The following is a 27133-nucleotide window of genomic DNA, read 5'->3' as shown; positions in this document are numbered from 1 at the left end:
TAACTATTGACCAAGCACTCGCTTTTGTACAGCGACTGCTTGAAGAAAGGCAACAACCCTGGTTCATTGCTCATATCAGAAGTCACTCTGGCCTGCCAGGACCGCTAGCTCAAGGAAATGCCCTCGCCGATGCTTTAGCATCCGGCCGCCATGTATGCCCAGTTGCCATTCAAGAAAACCTCACTGACAAAACAAGACTGGGAGACTTTGTCAACCAAGCTAAGCTCCTACACTCTCAATTCCACTTCTCAGCGCGATCCATTCAAAATCTCTTCCCAGACCTCCCCATTGAAACATGTAAACATCTTGTGCGCTCCTGCCAAACATGTGCACCTTTGCTGCCTCTTGGACCCTTGCAGCCTCGCGGAGCTAATCCCCGCGGCCTACGGCCTAACTCCCGCTGGCAACTTGACATCACACACGTTAGCGCCTTTGGACGCCTTAAGTATCTTCATGTTGCAGTTGATACTTTCTCGCACCTGTGCTACGCCGTGCCCCTCACAGGAGAGAGCGCTAAACATTGCATCAAAGCACTCCGACAAGCCATTCTATTCATGGGAATTCCCTGGGATCTCAAAACCGACAATGGACCAGCCTATCGCAGTGCCACCTTTGCCAGCTTCGTACAAATGTACCACATCACACACCATTTTGGCATCCCCTACAATCCACAAGGGCAAGGAATTGTTGAGCGCACTCACCAACAGCTCAAGCTACTCATTCAAAAAGAAAGAGCTTCCTCCCCCCATAAAGCCCCTGCTGACGTCATCACTGCCTGCCTTATTCATCACAATCTCCTGACCTTCGATGACAAGGGACTTTCCCCAACCCACAAACATTGGAGACCCATGTGGCAACCCTCGCAAGTCCCTCTTGTTCACTGGAAAGACCCTGCCACAAATCTTTGGCAGGACCCGGCTCCCTTGCTAGCACAGGGGAGAGGTTTTGCTTGTATCTTCCCAGACTCTGAGCCACAACCACTCTGGGTTCCTGGGCGCTATATCAGGCCTGCCACCAACCCCAAGGTTCCCCTTAATGATAAGTACCCTATGCCCTCCGTGAGAGACAACATTGACAGCGGAGGCCCAGATGTCGCCCCATTCGCTCAAATTCAGCACCAACCAGCCCCTCCCTGAAATGCTTATATTTAAATAAGTGCTCTCTCCGAGTTTCTTTCTGCTGATTGCCCCTCCTCTATGAGGGCTCTCTTCTCCTTCTTTTGTCATTACAGATCTCTCAAAGGACCCAACTCTGCATACTCCACAAGAAAAGCCTTTGCTACCTCCGCAACCCGCCGTTGACAAGTGCCTGACCTTCACCAAAACATGCTTTATAGTTCATCAGAAAAGAACTCTCAGTGCAGATGCTCCTCAAGCTCCCCTCGCACCCACTCTTACTCTGCTTCTTTCTTGTAATTTTCATTTTCTTAACAATCTTCTCAGCTGTTTGCCTCGCAGCTACAGCCCCAACAGATTGGAACCTCCGTCAACGCCTCCTCCTCGCTGTCGCCTTTCTACTTTTAATTGGCACTTTCACCTCTCTCGTCCGTCCTTCTCCCATGACCACTATACGCCCCCAGGTAAATTCACCCGAGTCTACCTCTCCGACACCGTCGTCCATGGGAACCACACCAGCTCTTTCTCGCCGTGAACGACGTCGACAACGTTTCTTTGCCCGCCGCCTAAGCCGTCTTTCCCTTGAAGATGATGACCCCATCGAACGCCTAGTTCTCCAACTCCTCCGACGAGCCCGCTCTGTTCATACCCCCGCCTCCTGTTCCCCTACCCTCCCCTACCTCATCCATCTCCTCATTCTCATGTTGTCTCTAGCCTCCTCTGCCCAAAGCTCCTCCTCCCATCAGCCATTCAACTGGACCCTGCAGACATTTCCAGAAAAACGTGTTCTCGCTTATAATGTTACTAGTGTCGCTCCCTCCTTTTTCATGCACGTCTGCCCTCTTGCTGGAATTTCCTTCCGTCCCGAATGCCAAGTGAGTAACATCAAAAAAGCAAAAGTAGGCTTCCACCATTCCTCATCCTGTCGAGGCGGGAATACAGCATGCCTGCTTTCTCGAAACAATCGTCTCCTTGGCCCTCAATTTAACCCTGTGTCTGGTTTTTACATCTGTCCTGCTAGTGCTCGAGGTTGTCATGACCCATCACACTTCTACTGTCCCTCTTGGGGATGTGTGACCATGGCCCATGGATGGTCCGGCACCCCCAACAGAGACCCGTATCTCTCTCTCCAAGTAGCCAACAATTCCCGTTGGGACTTCATTTCGCTGACAGTAAAAAACCCAAACGAGGATACATGGCTGGCCGCTTGCCCCTGTGGACTCCGGTTGTATATGAGCAACTATGATCGTGGCGCTTTGTTTGAAATCCAAAAGCGTGTTGTCTCCGCCCCACCCTCTGCTATTGGTCCCAACCACATCCTTAACCCTCCTCCCTCACCCACTGTTCACCTTCTTCTGTCCTCATCTACTCCCCTCAAAATCTCTTCCACCTCGGCCGCCGTCGTCCCTTCTACAAGCCCCACTTCCCCCCCCCCCCCCCGCTTCAGGTATACAACCACATCCTCTCATCCCCTCTAGTCCCTACTTCAAACTCCTAAACGCCTCCTATTCCTCTCTCAATGCCTCCCACCCCAACCTCACTCGCTCTTGCTGGTTGTGTCTTTCCCCCAGCCTCCCCCTCTATGATCCACTTGCTATCCCTTCACCACTCTTTACTTCCTCCACCGACGATTCCCCCTCTTCCTGCAATTGGAATCAATCTACTCATGTCCCACTCACTTTTACGCACATCTCTTCCAAAGGTTTATGCATTCACCCCCGTTCTTCCCACACTCCTAGCCTTACTGCCTGTGCCAACTATGCCTCCCCAAACATCTCTGCCAAATACTTAGTTCCTCTAAACACCACCCAATGGCTTTGCTCTTCCACCGGACTTACCCCATGCTTATCTGTTGCCACACTTAACAAGACCAAAGAAACGTGTGCTCTCATCCTCCTCACGCCTCGAGTCATCTATCACACTCCTCTACATTTCTTTGAAGCCTTTGATCACACTCAAGAAGCTATTTACCTCCACAAACGCGAACCTATTACTGCTGTACTCACTGTCACTTCCCTCCTAGCTACAGCTGGAGCTGCCACTGGTGTTGCAGCCCTAGCCACACAAGCCTCCGCCCTCCAAAACCTCAGACAAGCAGTAGACTCTGATATCATCTACCTCCGAGATGCAGCCAAATATCTTAGAGACTCCCTCAATTCCCTTTCAGAAGTTGTCCTGCAAAACCGCCGAGGCCTTGACCTCCTCCTCCTCAAAGAAGGTGGCCTATGTGCAGCTCTGGGAGAAGAATGCTGTGTCTATGCCAACTATACCGGTTTAGTAGACTCCAGCTTAAAAGAACTTGAAAAAGGTCTCAACCAACGCCGACTTGAACGAGCCCAAACTGCTGGTTCCTGGGGCTTTCTGCAGCCCCTCCTCCCCTATCTCCTCCCGTTACTAACCCCAGTTCTGCTCATCATCCTAGGTCTCACCGTTGGTCCTTGGGCCATTCGACGAATCATCCGCCTTGCCAAAGATCATGCTGACAGTGTATTTTCCTCATTTGTTCAAATCCATTACCAACGTCTTGCTACCTCTGATTCCATTCCTCAATCTCGACCACGTCCTCACCCCCCTTCCCACCGTACTTCCCGCCTGTGAAGCTGCTTGCTGTGAAACTCCCTGACCTTAGCCGCCGGCACGGGTTTGTTTCCCTCGGCGTAAAGGGCTTGGGTGCACCCTCCGCCCCCCTTTATTGCTATACGTCTGAGAATTCTTCGCAGTTAAGCTAGCCACAGCGCTATCCACCCCAAAAAAGCGTGCGCAACATCATGTTAGATATTTCGTCTAGCACCGGCACGCACCAACCCTAAGGGCTATGCATACATTCTGGCCAAATGATATGTCATTTGCCCATCGCCAGTCAATCCTGCCCTCTTTTTCTCTCACCCTCCACAGCCCATCCCTCTACTCTCTCACGCCTTTTTTTTTATAAAACAAAAGGAGCAATTGTTGCTGCCTCCCTTCACCCCTCCTCCTAGCCTTTGTTATCTCCCTTTTCCAGCCGTTGCTATCCTTCCCGCCAGTCCCATCCACTTAGCCAACTCATAATTTGCCCCCTTTCTTAATCACCGCCTACTTCATAGCTGCCTGCACAGTTCCGCCTATCCACTACCGCCCCGTAGTTTACCCGCCCCAATTCCTACCCCTCCCTTGACCCGACCTTATATAATCAAGTGTGTTTCCGCAATAAATTGGACTAGCTCATTCTCACAGGCTGTCTCCGTGGTTTTTACCGCGCGTCCCCCACGCCTGGAGAACCTAGGCCTACGCGTTGGCCTAGGGGCTCACCGCCGAGCCGTGGAAGCCCGCCCGGTCCTCGTAGGTTGCTAACTTAGAATAGCAGCCCACAGCAGGGGTTGTTAACTTGGAATAGCAGCTCACAGTAAAACTTCAAAAGAATGGAAATAAAACAGCAAGCTATAATATTATCATTTAAAATATCCAGATATTTATTGTGTTGGTCTCCTGTAAATTTGATAATTCATGGATGTTATCTCTGGCTAATTTGGCTTTATTTTCTAAGGTAATAAGAAATAAGTAAAAATTAGAAAAAAACCTGAAAATTTCCCATAGAGATTTTGCAAATTGCCAACAGCAAACTTCTCTCTTGAGAGTTGTCTTATCTCAGAATATCAAGTGAAATAAACATTCTAATACATATATTCCTTTAGAACTTCACAGACTGAACAATGCTATCTAGAAAGCAGTTTTATAAAAGCAGAAGAAGAATGAAGAGAATTGCAATAGGATGTCATTTAGCCTAAGGTTTGAATCACTCCATTCATTTGAAGGTTGATTTAAATATATACAAAAATAAATGTAATTTAGGATAGATATTTTTATAATTGCAAGTGACTGGCAACTTAAAAATTTTCCAGTGAGCAATATTTTATATTGAGAATACTTCCTATCAAATAGTTTTAGGGTTTATTCATGAAATATTGCACTTGATTATTTACTTAGTATTTGATTCCTTAGAAGCATACATTAAATTTACTTTATGTATGTCTGTTGGCAATTTGAATGAATATGTGCAAAATAAAAAATCAGCGATATAAATTAGTTCATATTATATCATATGTATTTTGGATTTATTTATTAAGTCAGTAGTGGCTTTACTCTAATTTGGTTTATGTAGTACATATAATTATTTCTTAATCTTTGTTTTACAAACATGCATTGCTTACAAAATAAATAACATATTTGACATACTTTCAAGAGAATTGCTATAGATCTAAGGGATTTTTGCTTGATTGAATAGTATTCCATGAATTAGATATTGCAAAATATATTTAATATTTCTCTGATGGAATTCAAATTGTTTTCATTTTTGCAATAAAAGTGTTCCATTAGCTGCAATGATCTTACCCTCTCTGATACCTCCTCTTTTTAATGTTTATTTGTTTATAAACTAACAAACTCAGAAATGAAGAGAAGAGGGAGGCAAACACTATTAACTTGTCACTCAAATACAACTGTTCTCAAGAAATTAATGCATAATTTCACAGTTTTTCTGTACCTATTTGTTTCATTTTTTTGTGAACACATCTTAACAAAGGATTTTTTAATGATAAAATCTTTTGAAGTAACATTCAAAATATTCCGCTAAACCTCCTCATAACTTTTTCTTGTGTATGGATAATAAGATTCCCCAGCACAGGATTGTTGGCTCAAAAAATATTTGTCTTTGTAATTGTAATTGACACCAGATATAGTTCTGAGAACATTATGCATTACACATTTCCATTATTGATTTTTAAGGGTGAAAACATTTGCTCTACTTCTGAAGTAGCATTTTGCCTTTCAAGAAATCAAGGAATATAAACAAGGTTTGCTTAATTTAAGAGAATTAGGTAGTCTGAAAACATTCTTCAGTCTTGATATCAAAACAGGATAAAAAATCATATAAATTATAAAAGCTGATTAATTGAAAATTTGATAGGGATTTACTGAGAATTTTTTAACAAAATAGATATATCCAACACAGGGGGAAAAAGATCTTAGATACAGAAGATCTCAATAGATGCAGAGAAGTATTACTCCAAAACCTGAAGTGAATGAAGAATAGCACAAATTTCTATTACCTAGTAAAGTTTATTTTTCTAAAGCTAACAGCAAACATCATTCTAATCAGGTAAATATTAGTCTCTGTAAAACCAGGAAAACAGGGCAAGGAAGCCCATGATTACCACTTCTATTCAACATAGTATTGGAAATTCTAGCCATTTCAGTAAGCAAGGAAAAACATAGAGAGAGAGAAGGATCAAAGAAACAAATCACCATTTATTGATGATATGATATTCAATATAGAAAATTATAGACTATTTACTAACAAATCATTACAAATAGTTAGAGTTTAGCATGTTGGCTTTCTATAGTATTCAAATAAAATTACATTTACATCCTTCTCATTACAAGATAAGTAATAAAACTATATAATTTACAAAAACAAAAATATTACTTGGGAATAAATGAAAGGAAATTTATAAAAGTTTACTGAAATATGTTCAGGAACAAATTACTTTCAATGCAATTCTATTCCATAAACTAAAATGCTTTTACAAAAAATCTGATGCAAAAATTGTTTAGAAGAAAAAATGACCAAAAATACCTGCTTAAAAAAAACAAGAATGATTAAGGGGATTTGCTCCATCAGATATAAAATCAATATATAAAGACATGGATTTAGTAATTAATACTATCAGGGTAGTACTGGCACAGGAATAAACTAACTAAAGTAACTAATAAACTAAATAAACCAACAGGATTAATGCTTAGAAGCAACCACACACATATATGGACTACTTATATGTATCATAAGTGGGATTGTAGATGACAAGAAGAAAGATTATTCAAAAAATAATCCTGAGGCAATTAGCTATATTCTTAATAAACATGAAATTTGATCTCAATATTCTTTGAAATTGTAAGTATTTCAGAACACCCACGAGTTAATTCCATTTGAAGTATATATTCATAAAAAATGTTTCAAATTTTGAAATTGCTATAAAGTTAACATTTTAAAACTACTACTTGAAACTGTTTTTGACAGAATATGTTAATTACTTAATTTATTTATACCTAGGTTATGTTACTAATGTTAAAACAAATGAGGATATATTCATTCTTAGAGTTTTCCTTCATCAAATTGAAAATTGCTTCAGACATTTTTCTATCTTAAAAGACTAATTAATGTTATTCTGGATAAATTAACTAATGATAAAGTAAATAGAGAAGTTCTCAAATATTAGGACTTTCAAAATTTTTATTTTCTATGCACATCATCTTTTACTATCACACCAAATATCTGTGAAAGAGGTACTAAATATTGGTCTCATTCAGAACACTATGTTCATGTACACCAACAAACAATATCAACATATTTAATATTAATTCATTGTTATTCTTTGTATTTTCAATATTCAGTCACCACCATATTATGCTAACTTACTATGCACTGTGCCACAATGATGGAAACTCTTATAAAATGAGCTTATATCAAACCAAAATGTTATTAATGTAATAGCTATTTTGTCTTATTTTAATTCACACTTGCAAAGTCATTTTGCAAAGTCATTTGTGAATTTGTATCCTTTTTAGGCAATTTACGTAATTGTAGATTTGATGATTTCTTTCTTTTTCAAAGTAGGCAAAATTTTATTGTTTCTGAAGACCATAAAATGAATGTATTCACATAACAAAATTCAAATAATTTATATATACAGGAAGGTAGAAAGAAAGGTGCCAGTGCTCATCTTCCCTTCCCAACATAATATATAATCCCATCAGATAACTGGAATAGTTGGTCATTTCTTTTTATATGAATCCAGGTCGTTATTTTTTTCAGGAAAAAAAAGTCTTTTGGGAAAGACTACCTTTAAAGTAATAATTATATATATTGTAAATACAATATTTTTATTTGCCTTTTGATTCCATTTATTTTGTAAAATGATAGAAGATAAAATTAGGAGAATAGTTATTCACTGTAATCAAAAGGGTTCAAGGCAATCACGTAATGCCTTATGTTTTCAGGATGTGAAAAATGAGTTATGTTTCCATGATTGCCATCATGTTGACTTTTTAAAATAATTTTATTTTTAAAGAAGTTTCAGGTTTCAGAAAAGTTACATCGAAAATATAGGAGATTCCCATACACCCACCTCCTCCCCCTCTCATATTTTCCACTACTACTAACATCTTACATGAGTGTGGTACATTTGTTACAATTGATGAACTAATATTGAAGCATTACTACTAACATGGTCAATAGTTTACATTATGGTTTATACTTTGCACTGTACAGTTTTATAGATTTTGACAAAAGGTATAATGGCCTGACTCCATCATTGCAATATCATGCAAAGCAATTCCAATGCCCTAAAATGCTCTATGTTCAACCTATTCTTCCCTCCCCCTCCCATCAGAACCTCTGGTAACCATGATCTACAAACCAATGTTACAACTTCTTCCATTACTTCAATAACAATAAGTCTACTGAGTCTATGGTTGTATTCCCCCATTTGTTCATTCCACAATTTAGATGATTTTGGGGTGGTTATGCCTGCTCTGCTTCAGATTGAATGGGGGCTTAGGTCTTATGGGGCAGATGGAAGAGACTGTTTTGCTCACAATTGTAGATATTCTTTGCTTTGGGGGATCATTTTGTTAGTTGTCCAATAAACTGGAGACTAGGTGTTGGTTGCAACTCTGCTGAGATTCAGGGCTTAACTGACATGTGAACAGACCAGTGATTTAAATTTCTGGAACACATATTTAATAGGCACAGTGTTAATTATAGGTTCAAATAAAATGGATAGTACAATCATGTGTAAGGAAACTATAAATGACCCTAACTCTGTTAGAGTGGGGAAATAGGTTATCATATATTCCAACGTAGGGCCTATTGATAGAATGCCTATTTCATATGTTTGTGTGTCATGTCTGTAGTGTTGAAATGTCTTTAGAGCCCTCAGGAACACCCCTTTTTGAAGTTTTGTTTACTGTGGCAGTTAGTGAGATCTCTCTGAGATAAGCATAAGAGTAACCTCTGGAATGACCTCCTGACACACTTTGAAATCTCTTAGCCATAAAAACTCATTTGTATTTAATAGTCCCTCTTTTGTTTAAGGTCCTTTTCCAAATGCATCACTGGTAAATGCTTAGTAATAATCCCTCTGTGGCAGGGAGGTGCACTCCTGGGAGTCATGTCCCATGCTGGCGGTGGGGGGGAGTAGTGAGTATTATTATAGCAATTAAAATAATCAAATATCTAGGAATAAACTTAATCAAAGATGTAAAGGACTTGTACACCTTTTACACAGAAAACTACACAACATTGCTAAAGGAAATCATAGAAGAATTAAATAAATATAAGGATATTCCATAATTATTGATTGGAAGACTAAATCCATCAAGATGTCTATCCTACCCAAATTGATTTACAGATTCAAGGCAATCCTAATAAAAGCTACATCAGCATTTTTTCCTGAACTGGAAAAGCCAATTATCAAATTTCTTTGGAAGGATAATGGGCCCCAAATAGCCAAAACATATTGGAAAGTAAAAATGAAATTGGAGGAATCACACTACCTGACTAAATCATGCTACAAAGCTACAGTGGTCACAACTGCTTGGTATTGGTACAAGGATAGACATACATACCAATGGAATTGAAGTGAGATTTCAGATAATAGACCCATGAATATTTGGCCAGCTGATATTCCACAAGGTCTCCAAGCCCACTTAACTGGGAAAGAATTGCCTCTTCAACAAATTGGGTTTGGAGACCTGATATCCATACCAAAGAAGAATGTCAGAAGATCACCATCTCATGCTCTATACACAAATCAACTCAAGATAGATCAAAGACCTAAATATAATAGCCAAGACTACCATGGTGTCTTTAATCATAAGACCTTTAAGCATTAACTGGGATATTTGGGTAAACAACTTACTGACATACATGGAGAAAGACACTTTATTCATCTGGTTATTGATTTCCTTTTCTTAGATAATGATTAACATTCACTTGGAACTCAAATATGTTTATATCTGGGTCCATTCCTTCTCCCTGTGCCTGTTAGAGAAAGTAATTTTTTTTTTTATTCCTTCCCAGAGTTTTTGATTATTGAGAAAAAACATCCAGTTGATCATCATAAGCTGATGCACATCCTTACTTCATGATATTGATTGATCTGGACAAAAAAGCTTATATGATTCATTGAAAGTTAGAGCCACCAAATCTGTTTTAGTTTCCTAGGATGCATAAGCAAATATCATGAAATGCTTCAGCTTAAATAATGGGAAATTATTCACTCACATTTCGGGGGCTGGGAAAATGTCCAATCATTGCGGCAATGCTTTCTTCCCAAAGACTGACTCTCTTGGGCTAGCTGCTATTGATCCAGTGATCCTTGGTTCCTCTGTCACATGACAAGGCACATGGTGGCTTCTCCTATTCTTTTCCTTCTTTTCTGGGTTCTGTTTCAGCTTTATGTTTGCTGTGACTTTTGTTCCCCTTTCTGTCTCAATTTCATTCTCTTATACAGGACTTCAATAAGATGATTAAGATGCATCCTGATTAAGGTGGTGCACACCTTAACTAAAGCAATCTCATCGAAAGGTCCTACTTACAATGGGATCCACAGGAATGGGTTAAATGTAAGAACATATTTTCTGAGTGTACAGACAACTTCAAACCACCACAATATCTGTGTTTTCCTACCTGTGATCTAGTCATCTCAGAATCTATTTCCATATTTATTCACCAGATTTAAAAGACACAAATTAACAACATTTTAAAATTTTCTTAGGTAACCTTCTCCTTCTAGAATTACCTTTGAATTTGCCATCATGAAATATTGTAAACTGCTTTCAGTTAAAATTCTGGAGTTAATTAGGGATTGAAGATATGTTTGACTTTTCTTGCAAGGAAGGAGTCCCAGGCAAATCGATCTTGGGAAACTCATGCAAGATAACACACAGTGGTGGAGGAATGGCCTTTTCAGATAGGAAGGAAGTGATTGCTTCTGCAAGCAAGAAAGACAGTTAAATTTGAAGATTTGATATATACCAAGTTTTCCTCTTCCAACCATATAAAACATTCTCATTCACAAGATCTCATGCTACCTAAATCAGTGCTTTAAATGATTTTCTAGTGTGTATTTTGGTATATTTCATTATATAGTTTCTATGTTTGTTAGTGTATTTTACATAGTTAATGGTTTAACAATAAAATAAAATATTTAAACTTTGTTTTTAAAATTTAATTATCAATTAAAACAAGCATTTTCCTTTGGCAGTAACATATTTCATTCATAACTTTCAATAGTTTCATGGAGTGAAGGTTTGAAAATGTATGTACCCAAGAAAATAATGTTTTTAAAGCTAATCAATCCCTAATAGCATAAACCTATTATAAGTGGTACCTTTTGGTAAGGTTACTTCAGATATTGTGTGGCCCAGAGTGGGTCTTAATCTTCTTATTGGAGTCCTTTATAAAAGAATATAATTCAGACAAAGAGAGATAAAGTCATGGAAACAAGCACCTGAAAGCAGCAAACTCCAGAAGAGAAGGGAGAGACCAGAAGACAATGCCATGTGCCTTGCCACGTGACAAGAGGAGTCCAGAACTGCTGCCTGTCAGTTTTCAGCAAGAAAGCATCACCTGATGATGCCTTGATATGGGCATTTTTCTTGCCCTCAAAATTGTAAGCTTGAAAGCAGATAAATTCACATTCTTAAAGCTAACATATTTCATGGTATCTCTGTCAAGCAGTTTAGCAAAATTAAACATATGGCATAAAATTTTTGATGCAATGTGTGTATGTATATACACACGTGGTTTTAAGTATACACTAGGATTGATTTGGGGGGATTATATGTTATGAATTTTAACATTTCTATAGATTTGTGCAAGCACCATCACAATCAGGACACAGAACACTTTCATCATCTCAAAAAACTTTTTGATATTTCTTTAATTCATACAGCTTCTCTACTCTTAAGTCATGGCAACCACTGATATATTCACCATCACTATACTTTTGACTTTCAATAAGGCCATAAATGTTAAGTATAGAGTAACTATACAGACATGCCTTTGAAAGTTATCAGATTGTTGCATATATCAATAGTTTATTCCTTTTTATTGATGTGGGTATATTACAGTGCATCTACCCAATTTTGGATTCTTTCCAGTTTTTGGTGTCTATGAATAGCACTGTGAAAAGTATCCATGTGCAGATTTTTGTTTGAGCATAATTTTTCCATTCTCTGTTTAATTACCCAGAAACTGGATTATTGAGTCATGTGGCTATGGTATGTTTAATTTTATACAAAACCATCAAATGTTTTACAGAGTAACTGTAACATTGTACATATATAGCACCAATATGTAATAGTTTCAATTGTTCTACATTCTCACCAGCACTTTCAAATTTCTGTATTATTTTTATTTTAGGCATTTTATGGTTTTTTGTGACATGTCAATGTGGTTTTAATCGTCATTTCACTGGCCAATGATGGCGAAATTTATGTCATGTGTTTGTCTCCAGTATAGCCTTTTTGGTGAGGTGTTTGCTCAAGTAATTTCCAATTGTGTTACTATTTGCATTTTTTGAGTATTCAGATATGAAATTTACAATGTAAACAGTTTATTAATTTTATTTTGTTTTATTATTTTTTTAAAGATTTATTTCTCTCCTCTTCCCCTGCCCCAGTTGTCTGTTCTCTATGTCTATTTGCTGTGTCTTCTTTGTCTGCTTCTGTTGGTGTCAGTGGCACGGGAATCTGTGTTTCTTTTTTGTTGTTGTTGTTGCGTCATCTTGTTGTGTCAGCTTTCTGTGTGGGCAGCACGATTCCTGGGCACGCTGAACTTTCTTTCACACTGGGCGGCTGTCCTTAAGGGGTGCACTCCTTGCGCGTGGGGCTCCCCTACGCGGGGGACATCCCTGCGTGGCAGGGCACTCCTTGTGCGCATCAGCACTGTGCATGGGCCAGCTCCACAAGGGTCAGGGAGGCCCAGGGTTTGCACCGCAGACCTCCCATGTGGTAGACGGATGCCCTAACCACTGGGCCAAGTCTGCCACCAGTTTATTAATTTTAAGACACTAGAGTTATCACCCATAATATGCCATTGATATATTACTGTCCAGGTACCATTTACTAGACCAGGTATCTGCTCCAAGCCGGCGGGGGCAAGTCCAGGGACCTGTGGGAAGAAGCAGGGTGGGGCAGGAGTCGAGAGAAGAATGGAGGCAAGACAGGGTTCTGATCAAGCCTCGTTTATTGGGGGTAAAACACGGGGATATATAGAGAGGGAAGGGAATGTGTACATAGTTGATAGGCTGGTCTTGTGGGTGGCAGATGTCCAAGGAGGGGATTGGCCGACAGTTCGCACCGGGTCTGCGGAGTTTCGCGCCTTGCGCATGGGTATTGCTGTGGTCACCTGAGTAGTGGCGGGAGGGGGAGAACAAAGAAGCAGGGAGGAGAAGAATAAGGAAATGACAGGGCAGATTTGTGAACTCCACCATGTTGTGGGAGGCTGTAGATAGGTCTCACAGCGGGTGGCTCCCTACAGGTCCCCCTTCTCTGTTTAATGCGTTATGAATTGAAGAAAGGAACAGCCGGCGACAGCTCATGTTAGAGCAGGGCTTATTTTCAGTAGTGGCATGTGGCTGCAAGGTGCTCCCGTGCTGAAAGGGGGGCTGTGCCTGTCTTAGGTCGGGGCTGCACCCGGTAAGCGATTCCTCTTACCTGGCATGCGATCAATCTTACCTGTCATTGGGAATCATGGCAGCAAAAGGCCATGTCCCTGTCTTAGGTTGACTGATGGGTCAGCCCAGTTGCCCATCATTGGCTAACCAGTCCAGTGCCTCAGTGACAGATGGCTTGCAATTACAGCAAGCTATAATGGGGAGCCCTCATAGACCGTGTATAACAAGCATGATGTACTGAGATTGGTGGGTGTGGTCACACCCGCCCTGGTCTTGTTTGGCCAGGGTGTGCATTGCTCGTTCGAGTCGCTAGATCTTTGCTGAAGCCATTCAGTGATATAGATTAAACAGAGAAGGTTAAGCCGTGATAAGGGAGGTGGTGACTGTAAGGGGAAAACAGGCAAAGAAATGCTATTAGGGTAGAGGATAGCAAATGAGGCAACATAAGAAATTTGCATTTTCAAAGGTTGGTTGTTCGTATTTCGGTCCGGAGAGGTTGGTACTGATGAACAGTGGCAAGATACGTCATGTGGGCCGAGATTTGCTTCATCCTTTCTTGGAGAAATTTAAGGAGGCAAGGTGCAAATGCACAGATTAAAAGGAGAGCAATTAGGGGGCTGAGGAGGGGACCCAGCCATGTCAAGAGAGGGGAGGTGAGCCAGGCCGATAGGGAGGAGGTTGATTGGGAGGGCAGTATCCCTTCCCACAATTCTCATAGTTTCTTAACATTTGGCTCAACAATACCAGATTCATTTATGTAGTAGCAGCATTCCTCTTGGATAAAGAGGCAGGATCCCCCCTTTTTAGCTGTGAGTAAGTTTAAGGCCCTACGGTTTTGTAAGGCTACTTGGGCGAGGGATGTTAGTTGCCGCTGCAGAGAGTCAAGAGATTGTGCACTGGATTCTAGGCTAATTTGTCATTGTTGTTTAAAGTATTGTAAGTGATGAGGTCATGACCAAGAGCACCAACTGCTGTGGCAGCTGCAGCGACCGAACCTGTGAGGCTAATTTTTTACCAATATAGGGAGGAAGGCGGTGCTCTTTGACACAGATGGCGATAGTAAAATTTTTAGTTTGCCTTCTCCACAGTATGTTAGTTGCGGGGTAATGGCTACTAGGATGCAAGGCCTCATTTTTATAGAATAGAGCATTTTTGGGTTATAGTTAATTTTCCAACCACAAACATATAAGGATCTCTTACACATGCCTGAAGATGATAAATTTGATTTAAATGCAGATATTGACCATTCTTACTATTATTCCCAATCTATTCTATAGTAGGAGCTATGCCTAGAAAAACTTTCTACAAATTCTTTTGTTTATGTATAGATGTAATATTACACCATGGAGAAGGGATCCATTTCCTTTTCTGTTTCCAAACACTATTATTTTTAGTAAAAATTATTTTTTTTTGTCCTTTACTATTTAGACCATGCCAAATAAATCTGTCATTATATTCAATGGGACTCCCCATAGGGGCACTTTTCCACACTATTCCATAGGAATCATTAAAAAATGAAAGATCCTCTTTCTATATGGCATTCTTGCCATCCTTCTTTATCCCTACTGTCTTTTTGCAGACAATCATAAGTAGGATTTTTGGTCATGAATAAATTGGAAGAGAGAAATAAAGTCACAATGAACTGAGTACTATTATTTTTAAAGATAATTATGGCCCGATTTTTAACCTACATACAGGAAGGATGGTTACTAATGCATAAGGGTTGATAATTAAATGGTAATATGAGATTATCGATTCTTTGTCCTTCTTCATAGAGTTTAATTGGCAATCAATCATCAATTAGTTTAGGGAATATATGGGTTTTATTCAGATATATATGAAAGAATGAATTTTTCCAGGTTAACACTCTAAGTAATGGGGTGTTAGGTATATAGGCCCAATAAGTGTAATTACTGGCAGCTTCCGATCACCATCATCAGAAGTTGTAGAAGACTCCATCTCTTCATTCTGGGGTTTAATCCTTTTCACAGATAACTAAATTTGTTTTCCATTTTCTGAAATGATAAGAGCATAGCCTCACCCCCTTACTTTAATCCTGCCCTTTTTTCCATTCATTGCTTAAAATATCTTTCTAGAATATTAGTTGATCTTCATTTCCTGTGCCTACTGTAGATGACTGACATTTTCTAATTGACATTCCACGGGTGTTAATGAATTATAAACATTAAGAAAATTTAAAGTAAATAAAGCTTTTGCTAATTAATCTTTTGGTGTCATAATAACATCATCTCCCCCTTTTTGTTTTAAAATCATAGTTTTTAGGGTATGATGGCTGCATTCAACTATGGCTTGACCTGTAGGATTATAAGGAATGCTGGTAACATGTTCAATACCATATTTTAAACAAAGATTCAAAGGATTTACTAATGTAAGAAGGTCCATTATCAGTTTTAATTTTCAGAGGGCATCTCCTTACAGCAAAAGCAGACCAGAGGTGTGAGCGAACATGATGAAACCATTCCCCACTTTGAGCAGTAGCCCACAAAAAATGAGAATAAGTGTCAATACAAACATGAACATATTGTAGTTTACCAAAGGATGGTATGTGAGTAACATCCATCTGTCATAATTGATTATGAGCCAGGCCTCTGGGATTAGTCCCAGCTTGAAAAGGCACTGTAGTTAAGGGTCCACTGGTGGGACAGGTACAAATAATTTCTTGAGTTTGATGTTTTGTTAATTGAGGAAATTTATGTCTAGGTCCCTTAGTATTAATATGAGTTAAATGTATGATATTTAATGGCATCCTACAAACATCCTACTAATAAATCAGCCCTTGCATTATTTGCTGTCATAGGACCAGGCAAAGAGGTATGAGAGCGTATATGACTAATGTAAATAGGATGCTGTTTTAACTTAATAAGATGTTGCAAGTCAGCGAAAAGTTGAGACAACTTATCAGTAGCAAAGATATGAGCTGTTTTAATATGCTTGACAGTAAGACTTACATATTTAGAGTCAGAGACAATGTTCAAGGGCTCTTAAAACATTTGTAAGACTTTAATGATGGCTGAAAGCTCTGTGCATTGAGCAGACAAATAAGGAGTTTGTCAAACCTGTTCTTTTTGAGAACTAACCTATGCTGCTTTTCCATTGATATTACTATCAGTAAGTACTGTACAAGATGGTTGGGCTGTGCACACAGCCTTGAAAAGCACTGCAAAAGTTTACTTTTGGGTTTTTTACAGATAGAGGAATGCAGCTGGCTTGATTTGTCTAAGAAGACACTAAAGAAAGTCTTAGCAAGTTTTAAGACAAAGTGATAGCAATACAGCTGGACTTTAACTTTTTGCAACAAACTAGCAGTGTTTGGGATTGCTGGATACTAGTGTTGTTACTTTAATCTATGATAAGAGGTTGTTTCTGTGACACACACTCTTTTATAATAATTGAAACCATGAATAACCACACTGTACTTCTCTTAATACTATGCTGAAATATTGGTAACTTTATTCACCTTTAAGCATTTATAGAAACCTTTTATCCATATGACTTTAATTAATAGAGGGTTTAAGGGAAGAAAAAGTTGTTAATTTTATAACACTGTAAAACACCTTTATTTTACTTATAACATATTAAATGAACTTAATTATTTTATTTAATTTTTCCTTTAAGGTAAAAGAACAAATCTCTTATAATTAGTTTGGAATAAAAGGCCACTGTTCAGGATTAGGTTTTGAGAAAGCAGTTTTGAACATTATGTTCCTTTAAAAGAGATAAAAGTTTCCTTCTTGGAACACCGAGGAAACAATAAGCACAAGAAGCACAAGAAACTATTTTGATAAGACAGACTTTTTTGTATACTGACTATTGAGGATAAGAACTTTTACCAAAACAGATTAATGTTGAGAGGCCCTGAGAAAGAATAAAAATTTTTAACCTTGCATCAGCATACTACTTTATACTAAAGCCTTTAAAATTTTATAGCTAGACCTATCAAATCTTATTTAACTTTAAGTATAAAAATTTTTTTTTCACGAACCTTTTGCACTTTTAGTATTTACTTAGGTCTTGTCGCACACTCTACTCTTTCCAAAAATCAATCATTTTATCTTAGGACAAAAGTATCCCCTGTTTCCTTAATAATAAAAACACTTTTCATATAGCCTACATTCAAAGTTATCAAGCAAACCTTTTATAACATAATACCATGAACACTAAACAAGCTTGTTAAAATAATGAACTTTTCTTTAAATACTTAGTAGCATGCAATATCAAAAACAGTTTCCTAGAAGCAAGTTGGCAGGGGAGGCTGGTTGCTACCAATCTTTCCTGTTATAAAATAACCTTTTATTATTATTATATTATTATTATTATTAATTCAGGTTTGTTTAATAATGACCTTTTGGAATTAGCCACTTAAACACTTTAATGTAAACAATGCTTCATAAGACCTTTTATAATTATTTATAACCATATAGACCATAATTATATCATTTTAAGACAAATTTTACCTTTACAGAACACATTCCCTTACTTAAAGTTATCACAATACCTTCCACAACTTGCCACACGCAAATTAAGTTTCAAGAGTTTATGAAAATTAGCCATCCTACTTTAGGACAAAATACACCTTTTTGCAAAACTTATTAAATTGCAGTTAGCATTTTCACAAACTTTTAACCAAATATTCATTTAAGTTTTGCATCCTTCATATTATCCTGTGAAGAAAGATAAGTTATTCATTTCAATCTAGGCAAGAACCATTTTTTATGAAAAGGCATAGTAATTTTGTTAATCAAGACTTACAATTTTTATTATTGTAGATATCTTATTAACATTTAAACTTAATGTAGTAATATAATAAACTTAAGTATTAATATAAGCGCTTATTTAATTTTTGGCCATTTGAATAGAGCTCTTTTATAAATTTTTATTAATTTATATTACCATCCGGAGGTATCAAAATATACACTGACATTGAACAAACAGACACACACAGAACAATCACAACACAGTAACAGAAACATACAATTTATTTACAATCAACTCATAATTCTTAGTTTCTTAGTGTAGCTGCTTTTAAGTTCTCCGTTATATGACGTTTTAAATATTTACAATTAACTCATAATTCTTACTTTCTTGGTATAGATGCTTTTAAGTTCTCCATTATATGACATTTTAAATATTACTTCTTAAGATTTCTTCTGAAATCCATGTTGCCTGTAACATGCAAGCTTGTGCTTGGAAACATTGTTATTAGTTTAGTTATGGTTAAACATTGTTCAAAGTGTGTGGGGGGAACAGCTAGGAAGGGTTTATTGCTCCTCATGTTTGAAAACGCTTGGGGGAATGACTGTTATTCCGTTAGTAATGTTGTGGGTACCTACACTTTTGGCTTTATTATAATAGAGAACTTTCTAGGTAATAAAATGTTCGGGGGTTAAAATAGGAAGGGCTAGATTTTTCTAATCAGTAGGTGTATTGTGAGCATGAGAAATGCTGTTTAATAACACGTGAGCACAGGGGCTATTAAGACTATATTTTTGAACGGCTTTAGGAAGGTGAGCAATGGTTTTATGATGCCAAGGAGCCTAAAAGGGAGGAGAATCTCATTGTGGTAATTTACTGGAAAGAAGTGAAGAGGAGTGAATGGGTGGTGATTAAGGACAATTGCAGTAAGTGGAGCTGAAAGAGGAGGTATAGAAGGCGCGGCAGTGAAAGAGTTAATAAGCGGAGCTGAAAAGGGAGGTGTAGTAGGCCTGGGAGTGAGAGAGTTAGGCTCCGGCGGTTTTTGCCAGTGTCTAGTGGGGGATACTGAGTTATTTGATTGCCTAAAGGAGCCGGAAGCAGGGGGAGTACTTTTTGAGGGTGTAGTCTTAGGTTGTGGACATAAGTTTGAGTTATTTTCTTCGTTGTCAGAAGGGGAACTTTTGGAGCGGCTAGAAGGTCTTGCAGTCTGAGGAAAAGGAGGTGAGGGCTGAGGGCAGAGGGCTTCATTGTCTTGTATAGGAGGGGAAAGAGAAAGCGGAGGACTGAGAGCCTTTTCGCCTTGTTTTACTACTTCAGCTGCTTGGGGACAGGAATGGCATGTGGCTAGGAGCCCATTAATTACAGACCAATAATTGAAAGCAGTAACAGGGACCCTTTTAGGGCCGAAGGTTTTGTAAAATCTTGTAAGGTGTTACCTACACGGTGCCACCATTCTTCTTGGGGGAACCAGGGACAAATTTTTGGAGGGAGGCAAAGAATTTAGAGAGTTCTTTAAAATTAACCTTTACTCCTCTCGTCTTAAGGCCTGCTGGCCGAATAGGAAAAGGGAATGCTCACTAGAGGAGCCCTGCCCCATTGTAGCCGATCACTTACCGAGCCGTCTTCCAGGGAATAGGCAGTTTCCTGAAGGTCTCCTCTGTCCAAGCTGAAAGCTCAGGTCTTCTGCCCAAGCAGATGGCTCAGGTCTTCCACCCAAGCTGATTGCTCAGGTCTTCCTTATTTGCATAAACCACCTGCGCAGGTTTTCCTGTGTATCGGCTTGCTTCCTCCCCCCGGGTCCCGCCTACAATGGTGGGCGCCACTTGCCTGAGCAGGCAGGGGCGAGTCCAGGGACCTGTGGGAAGAAGCAGGGTGGGGCAGGAGTCGAGAGAAGAATGGAGGCAAGACAGAGTTCTGATCAAGCCTCGTTTATTGGGAGTAAAACACGGGGATATATAGAGAGGGAAGGGAACGTGTACATAGGTGATAGGCTGGTCTTGTGGGTGGCAGATGTCGAAGGAGGGTATTGGCCGACAGTTTGCACCGGGTCTGTGGAGTTTCGCGCCTTGCGCATGCGTATTGCTGTGATCACCTGAGTAGTGGCGGGAGGGGGAGAACAAAGAAGCAGGGAGGAGAAGAATAAGGAAATGACAGGGCAGATTTGTGAACTCCGCCATGTTGTGGGAGGCTGTAGATAGGTCTCACAGCGGGTGGCTCCCTATATATATATAGCGTATGGTGGTATCCATACGCTAGCAGCATTAGCTATTGGTTGTTAGAGGCTCACATTTGCACCCCTCTTTGAAGAATGGCCCTTTGCTGATTAGTGTTATTTTACTTCAGAATACTTGGAAGATTAGCTTCTGCCACAAATCTTCATGGGTGACGACCAGAAACCAATGGCCAACTATAAAAAGATAATAGTTGCCCATTTCACTATCCTCAAATTATGATGACTTTGTATCACAGCAGAGTTTCCCCTGGGTTTATGCTGAATAGTCTGAGGCCAGCTATCTTCTGAAATACCATTTTTGCCTAGCTCATAGCTGGGTAAAATTTTTCTCTAAAGGGATAGATAATAAATATTTTAGGGTCTACAAGTTAAGTAGTCTCTCACAAAATTACTCAGCTCTGCTGGTGTAGAAAGAAAGAAGTCATATATATAACACATACAAGAATGAACTTGGCTGTGTTCCAATTAAACTTTATTTATGGACACTGAAATTTGAATTTCATATAATACTCGTGTCTGGAAATACTATTCATCTTTTTAGTTTTTTTCAGTCATTTAAACATTTAAAAACCATTTTTAACTGACAGACCATAAAATAGTAATTTAACCCCCAAGCCATACTTTACAGACTCCTGGCCTAGCTTCTTCATATAGTCTAATTTGCTACCTCATTTCTTCATAGGCTTCTTTTGAGAGCACTTCTGCAATGAATCACTTACATAGGAATCTCATCTCAGTCTCTGCTTCTTGAAATCCTGACTTAAGACACCAACCTTTCCAAAATAGACTGCATTTTAGTTTGCATTTTAGAGCATGGGGATTAAAAATATAACAAAAATTACTTTTTGAGTCAACTATATACTGATTAAATATTAGTTGCTTCATTAGATGTTATGTATCCTATCATATATTTGATTTACTTCTATTTCTAGCTTTAAATTGTTCTACTGTTGGTATTCATTACTTTGATGATGAAGCATGTTTTTATTAATAGAGCATACAATTTTTTATTTTCTAAGATGAATATTTCTAATTGTGATAAATATGAAACAATTCTCCTTATATTTTAATGTAAGTGAAAAGAAATGCTCTTTTTCATATAAACACACATATACCCACTTTGTATACATATTTTAAAATAGTGACTGAGAAATAATAGTTTTATCAGTGGGGAAAATAATTTTTAAAAGTAAGTTTGACTCAAAAATCTCTTACTCTCTGGTTCAAATAACCTGTTTTATATTCAGATAACCAATGTGAAAATGAGAAAACTTGCTATTTGTTTGTTCTGGATGAATATCTTCAAAATACAGACTTTTTTTCCCTATTGTTGGGGTATATAATAACCTGAAAACTGATGTTTGGAGAAAAGATAGTATCTGTGATGATAATGTGATCCTTTCCAAAAAGGATATCATACATAAGAATATACATACATACTAATTTAATGAAATGTTCTTTTTTGTTTTGTATAAATGGAGAATTATATATTTTCATGAGACATTTTAAGCTATATGAATCAGCTCTTTTTCTGTTTTGAAAATATATTTAGCACAACTGCTAAAATAATGTTCTTCATCTGCTATGTGATTTTGGCAGCAAATAGCATACTATTGTATGAACTGTGCCTCAATTACTTAAGATATCCCATTATCACACATTAAAAATATGCAGTAAAAGGTAGTTAGAGGTGGTTAGAGGTGTTTGGAGGTTCATTTCAAAGCCTCATCAAGAAGCCAGAGTTATCAAATATATTGTTCAACCAGCTTCAGTATTTTGACATGTAATTCTTAAACCAGTTGTCTCGTGTTTGCAAAAAGGCTACTGCCACTCCAAGAATTATATTATCACATAATTCCATTCAAAAGGGAGGTAGAGACAAACATGACTTTTTCTGTATAGGACTGGCCTTATTTTTCACATGTTATCTTAAAGAAAACCTGTTTCAGAGTCAGTCCATAAAATTCCCCTTGGGACTCATTATACAGCTGTGTTACGTACATCCTGTCATTTGTGAGTGAAAACTGTCAAAAATGATGAATTAATAGGATGGACTCAGATGAATAATAAATCATTCTCATTTAGAAGAAATGAATAGTTTGTTATTTTAAATATTAAATTGAAAACTGAAAGGACTAGGGCAGAAGAGAGGCACTATAAATCTGGATACTTACTATTTTTCTCCAAATTCTTTCTCCAATGAAAATATTTCTCTCCTAAGGGTGGACAAATATAAATTGTTAATTAGACATCTAAAACTTTCTAATATCATATGTCATTAAGATAATAGGAAAAAATCTAATTTTACTTCTACACTGACAGTATATTAAATTGTGAATTATAGAGTTAAGCTGATTGACAAAAGTCTTCTAACTTACATGTTAATGAAAATTAGAGAATAAGCATGTACCATAATTATATAATATCATATCCCTGCCAAGGCAAATGTTTGGGGTTAGCTGTAGTAAAGGAAATTTCCCAGAGTCTTAGTTGCTTTTCTTCACAAAACTGCATTTTTGAAATAGAGGCATTGCAGGTCACACTTTATAATAAGGAGACTGAATCAAAATAATTTAAATTAACTCAGAGTCACATAATATATATAATGGATATAGGTGATACTGAAAATCAGGCATAATTTTTTATTTCTTTTCTAATTTTGAAAAACAATTTCTATTTTCCACAGTAGGCTAACAATTACTTTTCTTTTTTTAATTTTTAAAGGAAAATAACCAAAGCCATCTCAATGAACATATTTTACTGTAATGCTGGCTCAAAATCTTCCAAGAATGCTTGGAATTTTAAAGTAATGTTGAATTTTTTCTTAACAGAACATTTTATTTTATGCAGAAATTCTAAGATACAAAAAGAACATTTTGCAAAAGTAAGCTTCTACTCTCAACTATTTACAGAATTGTGAACAAATCATAACAAGCATTAATATTTTCAATGTAAAAATACAGCACCCTGCTACAGTCTGTCTATGAAGAAAACAAACTTAAAGGTGAAATGAAGACAATGACACAGTAACCCCACTCTGTTCCACAGGGCCCCACCCCTATTGCACCCCAAACATAGCAATAGGGAGTTTCTGCAGGGAAAAACTGTTTCTGTCTTTATTCACTGGGAATAGAAGTTACCCACTGTGTAAACGAACATATTTGGTTTTTACAAAAGCTTTTTCTACTGTCCAGACTTACTTCATTTTTTTTTTTTTCTAGAGAGAAACACCGTTTCTAACAGACAAGCACACAACAGTGTGATACAATGGTAATTTTTTTGTCTGATGTTTGGAGCAGTCTACATTGTCAACACCGTGTACAAACAGACGACTGCCTCTTGGAATCTTCTCTATCAAAACTTTATTTGATTAAACATCCATATTACAGAATATAGGGGATTCCCATATACCTAACCTCATCCCTCTTTTCCCCTTTTCCCTGTTAGTAACATTTTACATGGGGCTGGTACATTTGTTACAATTGATGTACAAACACAGCATTGCTACTAACCATAGTCAATGGCTTACTTTATGATTTCCATTTTGGTACATATACTTTTATGTGTTTTGATGAAATTTGACATGGCCTGTATCCATCATTGCAAGATCATGTAGATTGAGTAGTTCTAAGACTGGCAGCAATAAAACATCACCTATTAGTTTATTAAAAATGAACAGTCCTGAGGACAACCATGACATACTGAATCTGAATATCTGCAGGCGGAGCAGGAAATTATCTTAACAAGTTGCCCTTATGACTCTTATACCTGTCAGAATTTGAGAACCAGTTTTAGAGTACATTTGTTTTTAATTAAGGTGGAATTCACATAACATAAAATTAACCATTTTAAAGTGAACAATTCAGTGGCATAAAATACATTCCCAACACTGTAAAATCCTCACCTCTATTTAGCTCCAGAACATTTTCACCACCTCCAAAGAGACGTTGTGTTCATCAAGCAGTTACTTTTCCACTCTTCTTTCAGATTCTCCCAAACATTGATCTGCTGTCTGTCTCTATACAGTTACCTATTCGGGATATTTCACATAAATAGAATCATGCAATATATAACTTTCGTGTCTGGCCTTCTTTTGTGGTTGTGTGTGTTTGTGTGTGTGTGTTTGGTTTTGTTTTGTACTGTACAATTTTGATTGTCTTCTCATTTTTTTCTGATATATTTTAATTGTTTTTAGTGGTTACCCTGGGAATACAATTAACATCTTAAACTTATAAAATTCTAGTTAGAATTAAACCCAACTTGGCTTAAATAATACAAAAAACCCTACTCTTGTCCAGCCCCTTCTCTCTCCCTTAATATTGTTACTGTCAGAACTTACATTTTTATACTTGTGTGCCCATCATCACAGATGTCTTTTAGATCATACATGAAAAAAAGAGTTACAAATTAGAAAAATACAATAATGAGACTTTTATATTTACCTGTATAGTTACCTTTATGGGTGTTCTTTATTTCTTCACATGGCTTCAAGGAACTGTCTAGTCTCCTTTAATTTCAACCTGAAGAACTTTCTGTAGCATTTCTTGTGGGACAAATCTACAAGGACAAATTCTCTCAACTTCTGTTTATCTGGTGATATCTTAATTTCTGCATTTTGAATGCTATTCTTGCCAGATATAGAGTTCTTGGCTGATAGTTTTGTTTTTGTTTTTCAATATTTTAAATATGCTATCCCACTTTCTTCTGACCTTTACCTTATCTGATTAAAAATAAGCTGCCAATCTTATTGAGACTCCCTTGTACATGAGAAGCTATTTCTCTAGTGATGCTTTCAAGATTTTCTCTTTACCTTTGATTTTTGATGACTAGATTAAAACATGTTTTGGTTTGGATCTCTTCACATTAATACTATCTAGAATTATTGAGTTCTTGGATGTGACATCCATCAAATTTGGGAAGTGATTATTTCTTCAAATATTCTTGCTGCTCCTTTCCTTCTCTCTTTTCTTTCTGGGACTCCATAAAACATATATCTGTGCACTTGACGGTTCCCCACAGGTATCTTAGTTTCTGTTCACTTTTTTTTGGTCTTTATTTTTTTAATGTTACATTAAAAAAATATGAGGTCCCCCCACCCCCCCTCCCCCCACTCCTCCCCCCATAACAACAACCTCCTCCATCATCATGAGACATTCATTGTATTTGGTGAATACATCTCTGCACCTCATGGTCAATGGTCCACATCATAGCCCACACTCTCCCACAGTCCACCCAGTGGGCCATGGGAGGACATACAATGTCCAGTAACTGTCCCTGCAGCACCACCAGGACAACTTCAAGTCCAAAAAATGCCCCCACATCACATCTCTTCCTCTCACTCCCTACTCCCAGTAGCCACCATGGCCACTTTCTCCACACTCATGCTACATTTTCTAATCACAATAGTTCATGAGCAGAATATCAGTAAGTCCACTCTAATCCATACTCTATTCCTCCATCCTGTGGACCTTGGAATGGTTGTGTCCACTCCACACCTATATCAAGAAGGGGCTTAGATTCCACATGGATGCTGGATGCAATTCTCCTGCTTTCAGTTGTAGGCACTCTTGGCTCCCTGGTGTGGTGGTTGACCTTCTTCAGCTCCATGTTAGATGAGTGGGGTAAGTCCAATAAACCAGAGTGTAGGAGTTGCAAGTCTGTTGAGGCTCAGGGCCTGGCTATCACATGGTCAGTCCAGCAATTCATTTGTTTTCTTTTACTCCTCAGGCTGGATAATTACAACTAATCCATCTTCAAGTTCACTGATTCTTTCTACTGTCTCCTCAAATATGATGGTGAAACCTTCTAGTGAATTTTTCATTTCATCAGTGTCCTTTCAGCTCCATAATTACTATTTGATTTCTATTTATAAATTTTATTTCTCTAATGATATTCTCTACTGATTGAGACATCATTTCTCTGGTTTCCTTTAGTATTATGGCCATGATTTCCTTTAACTTTTTTAGCATATTTAAGACAATTAGTTTAAATTCACTTCTCTTGAGTTCAAAATTTATGTTTCCTAAGGGAAAGCTTAATTTTTATTCCCTATTTTCTTATGAACAGGTCAGATTTTCTTGTTTTTATGCCTAAAAATTTTCATGGAAAATTGGGAATTTTCAATATTATAATGTGGCACATATTGAAATTAGATTCTCCTTCTTCCCCAGTTTTGTTGTTGTTGCTTGTTGTGGATTGTATTCATTTATGTGTTTATTGAATTTTCTAAAGTATTTCTAAAACTCTATTCCTTGTTGTATTTATTCTCTGAAGTTTCACTTCCATTAGGCTCTGACCAGTTAGTGGTTTCATAGATATTTCCTTATATACCTGGAAATGGAGAGAGAGTGAAAGAG

Source organism: Dasypus novemcinctus, chromosome 15 (genome assembly GCF_030445035.2).
Source record: "Dasypus novemcinctus isolate mDasNov1 chromosome 15, mDasNov1.1.hap2, whole genome shotgun sequence".
Lineage (NCBI taxonomy): Eukaryota > Metazoa > Chordata > Mammalia > Cingulata > Dasypodidae > Dasypus > Dasypus novemcinctus.
Note: the sequence above shows the minus strand (reverse complement) of the source record.